This window comes from Pleurodeles waltl, chromosome 12, assembly GCF_031143425.1.
Source record: "Pleurodeles waltl isolate 20211129_DDA chromosome 12, aPleWal1.hap1.20221129, whole genome shotgun sequence".
NCBI lineage: Eukaryota > Metazoa > Chordata > Amphibia > Caudata > Salamandridae > Pleurodeles > Pleurodeles waltl.
The window spans coordinates 512,699,391-512,711,902 of NC_090451.1; the positions used below are offsets into that span (position 1 = coordinate 512,699,391).

General features: G+C 45.6%; 1 protein-coding gene across 2 annotated transcripts in view; it reads left to right on the forward strand.

Moving 5' to 3' along the window:
- The window catches only part of LOC138268029 (adhesion G-protein coupled receptor G1-like), a 360,820-nt gene that overhangs the window by 34,694 nt on the left and 313,614 nt on the right, over positions 1–12,512 (forward strand). Inside the window, exon 1 of one of the 2 annotated variants that reach the window (XM_069217353.1) lies at positions 11,672–12,134. The exons of the other annotated variant lie outside the window; for it this stretch is intronic. The gene's annotated coding sequence lies outside the window, so the exon portion shown is untranslated. Of the gene's footprint in view, positions 1–11,671; positions 12,135–12,512 lie in introns of those variants that run through there. 2 annotated transcript variants of the gene reach the window in all.

Sequence of the window (12,512 nt, forward strand, 5' to 3'; positions counted from 1 at the left end):
GATAGCTCCCACAACAATAAAGTGTTACAAAAGCCATGTCAAAACAAGACACGCATTGATGAAACTAAAAGACTTATAAAAATATGTCAGATCAGTTGGCTTTGTCAGTGTTTGTTTATTTTCATGCTTCCCATAATCGTGTTGAAAATCGTTACACTGATTTTCCATTAGAAATATTTTTGGGAAATACTAGCATGCACCAACATATTTTACTAAATGACACTTCATTTGCATCTAATCAGAAAGCATTCTGGGAGCATTATACATAGCCTCATAGCCTAAACTTTTCAAACATGTGTACACACTTTTTTTTTTTTGAACTGGAACCAACGTCAGTAGTGAAGTGTGACCTTAAAAAATGTATTTACAGCACTCACCCTAATAATGAAGGATTTCAAATAATGAACCATAAATACAAGTTCGAACAGCATTATCTTTTGGAAACACATTACCTCAACTGCAGAGAGTTCCACTCTCTGTAAACAGGCAGCCAAAGGGTTTGTGCTGCAGAGGGTTGGGCCTACTTGTCCCAAGGAAAAAGAAAACATAAAAACTTGTAGCCCTTGACCCCAAACAAGATGTCCATAGGAATTCCACATCCCTGTAATCGATCTTACTCCCACCGGTTTCAAAGACAGGCAATTTTTCTCTGAGCACTTTCTTATTTTATGTGTTCACCAACTACGGGGTTCTCCTATCACTTCTCTATTCTATACATCCAGGTCACTTTTTTCTAATCTCTCTTATTTTTTCCACAATATTTGATATTCTGTTTCTTTGACGGAATCATAGATGATATATTTCTACCTGCCCCTGGTTACTAATTTAATTATCCCTCCCATTATCACTCTCTTTTATTTTCTAACTCACTGTTCCTTTCTTCTCTTTTAGAGTATCTCTAACTCTTTATTACTCTGTTCTGTTTTGCACCACTAGATGCAATGTTTGATTTCTATTTCGCAGCCTTGATAAAGTCCTGTAGACGAAACACATGTTGGTTGTTTGTGGAATGTTTATACTCATAAGGAATTAAAGCCTACCCAGTTTGGAAAACAACCTTGATTGAACTTTGGACTCTTTTCTCCACTTTGGAATATATTGGTTGGACTGCTTTCTGGAGTGCCCTGGTACCATTTTCCAAAATACTTTCCAGCACAGTTCAAAATCCTTTTGAGCAGTGCACTGAATACCCATGGTGGTTGGGTATTACTCCCAGGTTCAGCACCCACATGAACTTCAGTAATTTTGGATTTAATAGTCATTCATTTTATGTACGGATGTGCGAATATTAGGTGTTAACCACTGTTTTGTCTCTTTACAATAGCCTTCACACACAACATGGTAGCACCGCATGAATGGGTGAATGCACAAGAGTATACATTGTGGACCTACGTAGGTGGGGGGAGGACACGGCAGGACTGGGCACAGCAAGGCAGCCAAAGCAATTTTTTGCAGGATGGAGGACTGCCAAGTTTCAGGCAACAACCTGCTGTAATTAAGGCCAAGCATGCAAACTCAGGCACACGTGCTGCAACTGCAGGGGGCACCTCCTGACTGGTAAGTGCACAAAGCAAGAGGAAGCGGTGAGAAAAATGAGCCCTCCAAGAAACATTAGCGATGGCACGGTACCAGGGGGCAGAGCAAGTAAAAGAGCTGCAGAACTAGACCCCACCTCTATATGTATTACGCAGCCCGCACAATTACTCAGCAGATATCACAAGCATGATGATGCGCAGCTCTTAGCAAAAGGCTTTAGTGAAGGTTTCCTTATTACATACAGTGGCCCCCAGACTGGGAGCCTCTGTCAGAACCTTAAGTCATTTATGAATAACTTGGAAGTAGCAAGGCGAAAAGTGGCCAAAGAACTCCAAGTGGGCCGAGTGGCAGCCTTTTTTGAGCACCCGCCCTTAAAGGACTTTGTGGTGTCCCCTCTCGGGGTAGTCCCCCAGGAGGAACCGGGACAGTTTAGACTCGTACACCATCTCTCATACCCCCACTCTGAGTCCGTGAACAACGGGTTGGACCAGGAACAGTGCTCAGCATCTTAAACCACCTGGATGAAGCAGTGGACATGCTCTGGGATGCTGGGAGAGGGGTGCTAATGGCCAAGGCCAACATTGAATCAACATCTTGGGTTCTCCCAGTGCACTCAGACAGTTATTGCTTGTTGGGATTTCAACTGGATGGACGGTTCTACTATGATCAATACTTAGCTATGGGCTGCACAATACCCTGCGCGTATTTTGAAGCCTTCAGTACTTTTCTGGAGGGGGCCCTGGTACGGGTTGGAGAGGGGGGCACTACCTCGATGACGTCCTTTTCATATGGGACCCAGTGTTGTCAAGGTCATCATACTCCTGCACCAGTTTATCAGCTAAATGAGGCAGCTAAGGGTGCCATTGACACATGACAAGACAGAAGCCCAACAGCCCATTTAACCTTCCTGGGCATAGAACTTGACTCAGTAGGCGGTGTGTGCTGGATCTGAGACAAAAAATGAAAGATTCTAGGCAAAAAATAAACAAGCTTGAGGCAATTCCAGCAATTACTGGGCAAACTCAACTTTGTGGGATAAGTGATCCCAGCGTGGCATGCATTTGCCAAGTGCTTAGCATGACATAGCATGACTAAAGGCCTCAGCAAGAAACATCATAGGATTATAATAACTGGCGGGTGAAGCAGGATCTTAAATTATGGCTGTTATTCCTCAGCGATTTTACCAGAATTCTAGTCTGTCGGGACCCTTGGATTACCACCTGACAGCTTGAGCTCTTCACCGGCGCTGCAGGTGGTGAAGGATTCAAAGCCATGCTAGGCGCTGCCTGGTGTGCAGCACTATGGCCTGCCTCGTGGTAGGTGAGTGACCTAACAAGAAGCATAACACTACTGGAGCTCTTCCTGATCATAATAGCTTTCTCAATTTGGAAAGAGAAATTAGCTTGCAAGCAGGTAATACTGTGGTCTGACAATTACGCTGTAGTACAGCTCATTAATCTGGGCCTGGCAAAGTGCCCAAAGGTCCAAGGCATACAACGCCAGCTGGTGGGCTGACAATTGAGGGTGAACATAGGTCTGAGTGTGAGGCACATGTCAGTTTGTGACAACTCATTTGCTGACTCCCTGCCTCATTTTCAGTGGTCCAGGTTCCAACAGTTGGTACCACATGTGGAGGAGAAGACACCATTACCTCCTTGGCAATGGGGCCAAATGGAGGAGACCTAGCCTTCCTGGTCGCCCGCACCCTCACGCCCAAGACTGCTGCCACGTGTAGTCAGTGCCGGTCGAGCTTCTGTTTGGGTAACGGACTGTTAGGGAATTCAAGGTGAACCGACGAGCAAACAAGTTGAGAAATTCATACACTGGGCTTTAACAAACAACAAAACAAAGCCCTGGGTGCAGAAACACTGAAGCGTGGTTGTGTATTTCTCAAAGTTACACAGCAGAGGGAACCCAACCACCCCCCATTACTACTGGGTGGCCATGCAGGGGTTTGGTCAGATCCAAGGCAAAGGCAAGGACTCGAGTCGGCCCAATGACTTTGGCAGACTGGGGGCACAACTACAGGCAATGCCCGGTGAACACACTGCGGAGGCTAAAGTAGCCCTCTTCATTCCAGTATTTGCTCTCGCTTTCTTTGGGGTCTGCAGGATCAGCGAATAAGTAGCCCTCTCCAAGAACACCCCAGGAGTACCATGCCTGTGGGTGGATGATGTAATCTCATATTATGGATACATGGTTCTGAGGGTGAGATGATTGAAAACCAACCAGGAAGAAAAGGGCAAGTACACTCACCTGGACTACATCTCATCCTGCAACCACTGCTCTGACTACCTCACCAAGAATCATTTAGGCTACAGATCTGTTGGGAGGTCTTCACCCTATTCTTACATCAGGATGGAACGTGTCTCAACAGGACCCAATTCATAGCAGTCAGAAGGGCAACCTTAGAGCACGCAGCTAAATTTCACCACAGGTTTTCAGCTCACACTCCTTCCGCATAGAAGCAGTGACAACCGCCAGAGCGCATGGCCTGAGCGAAGAGAAAATTAAGCAGCTCAGGAAATGGAGTTTGCAAGCTTTCAAATCTTACATTAAACCGGCGTGCTTGTAAAATGGCCTTTCATTTTTCTTTTGTGACAGGGTCCACGTCGAACAAGAGGACGATCTGGGCACTGGGCCATTCTTCCATTGCAAGAGCACAGCGGTGGGCGAGAACATGGAAGCATTAATGGGGCATTTATTTGGCTGTGCAACATTATGGTGATTTGGATAGGCGTGCTGGGCATGAAGTGGGCACAACCCCTGCCTTTTGTATGCAAAGCTGTGCAGGCACAAAGAAAACCTAAGGCAATAGTGGTGCACTTGGGGCGGCAACAACCTCACCGAGCTAGAATGTCTGGAGCTCTTAGATAGGATGAAGATGGACCTGAGAGCCGTGGCCATACTGGTCCACACAGCAGAGATCCTGTGTTCCGAGATAATTGCATAGCCCAAGTGGAGGGGGCATTTCCATGTCTAGGTTCTGTAAGAGTATGGGTTGGGAATTTGTGAGGAATGGAGATATTTACCTTAGACTCCCTGGGTAGTATGCGGGTGACAGGGTTCATTTATCAGGGGTAGGAATGGATACGTTCCTCATAAGCATCCTGAGGGCCCTGGAACTGTGAGGTTTATCTTGGGGACAGAGGCCTAAAAACCACCGGAAGCGTGGTGGGAACAGCAACAACAAAATACAGATAATAACCCTTGGAAAAAAAAAAAAAAACTAATTAGGGTCAGTGGGATGCCTCAGCACGGCACTGAGGGTCAGACAGAGGGCAAGGTCAGGATCAGTGCCGGGCGGACGTGGCACTTGTGGACGGCCAGACATCGGTAACAAGGGAAGCCTAGAAGCTGCAGCGCTGAACATAAAGGCGGCCTAACAATAATTGCTGTTTTAAGATGATTGACAGGGTCAGCCTGAAAGATTTATGATGCCCCCAGGTGTGATTTAGGACTGCGGATGTCAACATCGACGTTATGAGTTAGGACTATGAGAACAATTCACAATGAGAATGTTATGTCATTCTAATTTCTTTGCTTGCTTTGGTGCATATTAATGACCGAATGTCTACCTCATGAGACTTATGAGCCAGCACAAGAATGTGCTAACAAACTTGAGTATGACGTATTTTGCTAAGGTTCGTCCGTAGGGGTAGGTTAGCACAGGCCGCAGCAGCACAAGCTTCCATCACAAACACAAAGGACAGGTAGAGCCCAGCGTGCACGCGGCGCACGCACTCACGCAATCCTTCTGCCCGTACCCCCGTACACTTCCTCGCACAGAAGATGATATGGGCCAGACAGGCAGCACTCCCCCAGGGAGAGAAGGGCCCTCTGTTAAGACGGAGAGAGAAGCAGGCAGGACAAAGGGCTTTCATGAATGCTACTGTAGAAATATTCTGCCTTTGATGGTTTCAAAATCAGCGCCTCAATTTCCTGAAGTAATCCCAGGTAGACTCCCCGCTGACTCTGAGCCCCAGGGTGCCTCATGTGAGGCTCCTGTCAGCACAGGCACCAGGATCACGCAAGAGCTTGCATGCCCGGGCCCTCCTTTCCAATTAAAACCCTGAAAGTGACACAAACATCCATCTTGAATACGTTGTTCTGAACTTAGCCCTCGGCTGCAGAGTTTAGACTGGGGCTAGGCATTATGGGTAGGATTTCTATGTTTCTGAGGGAATTCTTAAGGTTATTGCGAGCGAAATGCTAATAATTTTAGTGACACCCCAAGGCCAATCTTCCCTCCCTGGGATGAAAGGCTAACATCTGCAGACCAAGCAGCCAAAATAATATTATTTTTCTCCTTTATAATCCTCTTAACTGGAGCCCACCTCACTTCAGGTATAGAATTAGGTAGTCTCTATAACTGATAGTTTTGATTCCTACCCTCTTTGTGTAAATGTACATTTCTGCTCTATGAAGTGCAAAAAGAGCTGCGAAGGCATGCAGCTGTATACAAGAATGGGGTTATACGTGGCTGCAGTGTGTGCAAAGCTTTACAAGTTACACGTGATGTTGGGTGGAATTTGGAAACTTCACCCCTCGAGGAAGCAGATGAATCCTCCTGACTTTGTCAGTGTTTGTACCGAGGATGAAGTTTGTCCTGCTACAAATGACCATTTCCTGCAGCCTGACATCCCGCCTAGTGAGGATGGGTCATCCCAGAGCCGTGGTAAGACATGGGGAAAGTGAGCCCAGTGCCACACCACCCAAAGGCCCCCCTGTTAAGGTGATAGGAAAAGTCAGATTTTTTAAAATAATTTACTTGTTGGTGCTTTATGACCTTATTGCTGTGTGATCTTGCACTCGAGGTCTTAAATAACTCATAGCATGTCAGGGATGCGGGCCTAGTGGTTCCAAAGAAGCCAAACACAGTCAGTCTAGAGAGGGATTGACACACTACAGGAGAAATTAATGTTGGAAAGAAAAACAAAGTGAGAGAGGTAAATGAAGAGAGAATGTACGATGAAGAACAGGTAAGGCAGAAGCACAAAAATGAAAAGTAAAGATTATAAGGAAAATGAAGTGAAAAAACGGATAGAACAGAGAAGAAAAAAAAAAAGAAAAATAGACATAAAAGGAATGGAGTGGAGATGCTGTGCTTTTTGCTGTTGCTGCAAGAACACCAGTTGTGAAGGGAGATTTCTTTGTGAAATTACATCAGTATTATCAAGCCCTCAGTGCTCATTTTAGTATTATGAACTAGCCCATTAAACCTCCAATAAGGCACTTTCACCATGCCTTTCCTTTAGCAATGCTTGTTAATGTTTTCTTTGGTACTGTTTGACTGGCATGCAGCAGGCAGCTTGAACTTTCAGCTGTTTTGTGTGCCCTAATTTCTGAAAGTTTATTGTATAATTCAATATTGTTTGGCACCATGAGGGCTTAAATTAACTGATGACAGGTAATACACTCAGTTGTTTCTAAGAGGGCACCTAAATATATTTTGCCCTTGCCCCCAAAAATCATTAAAAAGGCTATAGGGTATCAGGTCCCTGGAATCACAAGGAGCAACATTTCTCCAAGCAGGCTTCATTGATGAGCATATGCAGGATTTCTAAGTTCCAACACTGGCGAATCACAGCAAGTCTGCCAAGTTGCAGTGGTACATCCACACAGAGTCCTCAGTGGCTGCATGAAAGGTTTACCACTATCAAAACGGACAGGCCTCTTTGTTTAAACTTTATAAGATGAGGGTGTAGATGAAAAATCACTTATAGGCAGCTCAGGGTCAGGAATACAAATCTGAGTGTGGAAAGCGATGCGGAGACGTAAAGCCAGGAGGAGCCCCGATGGCTATCCGGATCATGTATACAAAGATCAGAGAGGGAAGGCATGAGATTAGATAATGTAACAGAGAGAAGAACAGAAACTGAGACAGGAAACCAACAGGGTCAACATGGAAAGCATCAATGTAATGAAGACTGGTGTGGAGAATCAATGTGCGATTTGCATGATATACCCCTATGCCAGCCACAGTATAGGCAGCCATGATGAAGCAGCTTTGATACAGTAGATATGACTGTGAAGGCAAAACCACTGCATTGAATAGTCCCAGAAATTGGGACTGAGCTTGGAGGTGAGGCTAATCTCTTAAATGACCCCACCTCTCTCATCCTAAAAGTACTAAACTGCCTTCTAAACGATAGTGTATCCCTAGCTTTTACCTTGTCTTTATGAAAGGGCATAAAGAACTCTTAAACAACCTTCTAGTGTCAGCAAATTATAATTTCTGAGTTCAAGCATAAATTAGTAAAATTTATACCAAAACAACAATGGCATATGAGGATGTCAAAGACCAGGAGATATACATGAGATGTAAGACACTTTGGGAGTTATTACAACTTTGGCGGAGGTGTTAATCCGTCCCAAAAGTGACAGATATACCACCAGCCGTATTACGAGTTCCATAGGATATAATGGACTCGTAATACGGCTGGTGGTATATCCGTCACTTTTGGGACGGATTAACACCTCCTCCAAAGTTGTAATAACCCCCTTTGTGTACCAGCAGATATTGTAAATTCAATGTGATTTTGCTCTGTGATTGTATTCTATATTACTCATACATACTATCGACCATATTTAGGGTTTGTCTATGGGATACTGTCACAAATGTGGTGGATGTCCCATCCAATGTTTTAAATGTGCATTAAAATTCATGGTGTTGTAATACAGTGGATGAATTGTCAGTCACATTTTGACAGTGTATCCTTTCAACCAGACTCGAAATAAGGCCCTGTGTTTTTACCACTATGTTTAAAGCCTCAAATAAATAGGTCTGTGAGCAATCCTCTTAAGTGAACATACAGAACCCCTCTGACATCGTGAGCCAGAGCCAGACCCTCTGTTTTGACTTTTTAATTTCTGGCTGTTTTGGATTGTGGACGCCTCCTGCCCATCCCATCTAGGCCACTTGATCAAGTCCCAGACAATCCGACCTTTGTATCGGAAGTGGTATGAGGAGGCTCTAACTGCCAAAGAGCCCATAAAAGGCGATTGCACTTTCTTATCAATGGCTCACTCCATTTCCGGGATCCTAAGATCCGAAAGGGACTACTGTGTGGGAAAACTGGGAGGTTTTCTCAACGGAATGGTGCTTCCTGTGGACATCGTTTGGGGAGGAGCGCTACCCCTGGCTTGTTCTTTGGTAAAGCTGGCACTGCCCATGCAGCCCTGGTCTCACGGGTCAAGAAGGTATCAGCAGGAGGAGAAAGCAAACATGTCTGTAAGACTCATGTTGACTTTTTGTACATTCCACACAACAGGTCACTAAGGCCCGTATTTATACTTTTTTTAGCGCCGCTTTTTGACGGCTAACGGCGCAAAGCTACAAAATACAATGGTATTTTGCAAGTTTGCGCCGTTTTTTGCGTCAAAAAACGACGCAAATGCGGCGCTAAAAAAAGTATAAATACGGGCCTAAATGCCTAAGCTGCAAGAAAAGAGACTGCTGAGGAGTAATGATGGGTCAAGGGGTCAGCCCTATGATGTCACTGTGGGATAAAGGGCATGTTTGTGTGGTATTTTAGTGAATTGACAGCCATGGCTTCTTGAAAACATGTCAGGCCTCTGAAAGGCAGGAAGAGCTGTGGCAGCCAGTCACTGGTCAGGGCTTTGAACGCCTGGTTGTGTGGCACAGAATCAGTCAAGCATCGTGCTCTTGAGTGGGTGAATTCGGCGACCTGTCAGATCTATAAAAGACTGATAGGGGGTAAGGTATGTGAAGTATCAGTGGCATATTGATAATTCCCCAGTCATGCCAACCTGTCAGTGGCACGGGCTAGGAGGGTGATCTTTGAGCCTGGAAAATTGAGAAACATGTGCAAGGCAGACTTGAAAGTCTGTTTACGGAAGTGGAGCAGCGATTCTGTCAGACCCCAAGCGTAATTCACTGGATGAGATTAATTATTTGTGTCAACTTGGAAACCTTCTGCCTGACTAGAGCGACATGCTCTGGACACACTCCAATCTTAAAGGGGCCTATTTAAAGACATTTTGTTGTTATTTAATGGCGCATAGTTGGCCATTTGTATGTCATTGCAGTACCTTCAATACTTCCTCCAAACTGTATTTCGTAACTCTACATCAACGCAGACATCCATTTTTGTATATTTTTTTCTTGTAATTGGTATGATTATTCTGCCTTATGAACATTACTTTCCTTTGATGTTAATTAGTATGAGAGTACGAACTTCCCCTTATCCCCCGTCCCTGCATAATTGTAACAAAGTTTATGCCTATATTCACGTCTCCCGTCATGTGCTATCAAATCTCCAACCAAAAGATTTCAGTTGAACATCCAATACTTGGGATGTTGTCACCATGTTTTTCACATTCATGTATATCATTCCAGAATGTTGTGTTTCTAAATTATCAATCACAATTTTCTGTGATTATTAGCAACTGGGTGCTGTTAACTTTGTAATGTCAGGACTACGCACCCTCAATTCTGTGAAGTCATTGCCTTGGCATCCATCTGTTTTGTAATGTCATTGGTTAAGCTGACAGTTTTTCTGTAATATCATAGGCTGAGAGCCATAACTTCTGTGATGCGTTGGCTAAGTCACAATCCGTTCTGTTGTGACATCAGTTGGAGCAACATTAGTTGCAGGATGCGCCAAGCCGAGCCACTATTATTTGTGTTAATATTAGTTGGGACACTTTTAGTTATGTGGTATCAGTCACTTCGCTCCATCAGTTCTGTGAAGCCATTGCCCTGGCCACCATCTGGTGTGTAATGTCATCGGCTGGGTCACCGTTAATTCTATAATACTGTCAGCTAGGCAGCATAACCTCTGTGATATCATTGTCCGAGACGCTATCACTTCTGCCATACCAATTGCAGATTGTATCCTATATAAATGCTAAATCGCAACATTGGCAATAGTTGGCAACAGCTAGGCCACCATCTGTTCTGCGATGTCATTGGGTGCTCCACCATTACTACCATGACGTCAGCTGGGCACTGACAGGTCTGTGATTATACTGACCGAAACACTGTCAGTTTTGTTATGCCATCAGCTGGGCGGCCGTTTCTTCCATGATGCCATCAGGTGGACTACCATTGTTTATTTGTTGTTACCAGCTGTGCCACTGTTATTACTGTAATGTCAAAGGCAAGGCGCCGTCATTCCTGTGATTCCTTTGCTTGACCTCAGTCACTTCTAGATACCCTTGGCCTCACCTTCATGAGTCCTGTGAGGTCAGTGGTTTGCCCACCATCAGTTCTGGGAAGTCATTAACGGGTCCCCGTCAGCTCTGGAAGGGTGTGGAGTGGCAGGGGCGTAGCTTGGTCACTAAGATTGGGGGGTGGGGGGTGTCGAACTTCAGATTTCCCACAATCACGCTGGCAGATAATATTAAAACATACATAATACGACAAGCAAGGTGCACGAGAGGGGCTTAAGGGGCAGCGAACGGGGAGGAATGAGGATTAATAGGGGTACTAAATGAGAGAAAGCACATTATTCTGTGAAATAACCAACATTGTTGAAGTATTTCCAAACTGAGAGAGGGAGTGAGTGTGTGAAAAGAACATCTGGTGAAATCCAGAAGACGCTGCACCATACCCGACGAAAGCAAATCCATCCAAATGATCGCAAAATACATTTATTCGGGGGAGTGTAGCAGGTCAAATACCACCCCTACGCCCAGAAGCTGCACCGCCAGGAGTGGTAAAGAAATAGGGATCAAGAGGTCACGCGAATCAAGGGCGGGGGACGGTACTTAGAAACGTGATCTAAATTGGCACTTGATCCAGGCAGTTAATTGCCCACTTATAGAAGAAGCTGTCCTGGTTTATGATCTAAGTTTACCGGTGTTTCTTCAACTTGTACACGGATCGTTCCAAAGAGATTTGCAGTTGGTATTCAAATTTAAAAACACTTAAACCGTTAACGCTGAAAGTCTCTCTGGGGCGGCCCGTCCCATTTTCCCACACACAGATGCAATATGTACTTAAGCTAGTGACAACACTTGCACCTCTGAACTGACAGTCTCTGAGTGCTGAAGGAATCATGTGTTTGCCTTGGCCTACGATCCTGGGGTTCCTTGGACTTCAGAGTCAGCGGTTACAATCTGCACATCTTTCTATGGGGCACTCGGGCCCTGCCTTGACAGGGTTCACCCAGCTCCCGGCCGAGGCTAAATGTTAAATAGTTGGTTACCTTCCAGATTTGAGACTCGTGGGAGGAGGCGAGGGTAGACGGGGTTTGGAGGTGGGGTGTCGGAACTGTCAAATTACAGAGCTATAGATAGCTGCGACAGAGGGAGAGACGGACCTGCCCCACAGCAGGCGCGGAGCAGAGGTGCGGCCTGCTCACTTCTGGTGCGGGGACCCTGGGCTGGAGCCTTATACCTGGCTCCGAGCGGGGTCACCGGCCTCTCCGGAGGCACACGCCCGCCGCAGGCGGGAGGGACTCACACGGGACAAGGCATGCACCGACCCCCATAGCCGACCTCCGCAGCTTAGTGCCCAGGCCCTCAAAACCGCTTTCTGGACTTGGCTGTCCGGGCTGCATGCCGCATTGGTAATTGGGAAAAGGGTCTGACGTGCTGGATGGAGCCAACGGAAATCCTGCGTCACACAGGTAATCTCCATACTCCCTTGCTAGAGCTTTCTGTAAAACCTATGCAGTCTGGCTACTGTGGCGTAGCGACCCCAGACGTAGTGCTGCCAAATGATTAAGGGCCTGTCAACTCCATGTCAACTTCGTAGTACCTTAAAAAGGACGCACATCGGTTTTGAATTTTTTTGGAGATGCCGTCTGCCTATTTAACGATGAGCTGAGACAGTGAATTAATGCAACCAACAAAGTAGTTTTTGTAAAAACATGCAGGTGAGAAGTTTGAATCCAGGGAGGGCCGCCTCCACCTTTTTGTTCTACGTGGTTCAGTAAAGAGTCACATTGAGCCTAGAAAGAGTAACACCTGTCACTTTCTGCACTGCAGTGCCACAGGACTGGGAC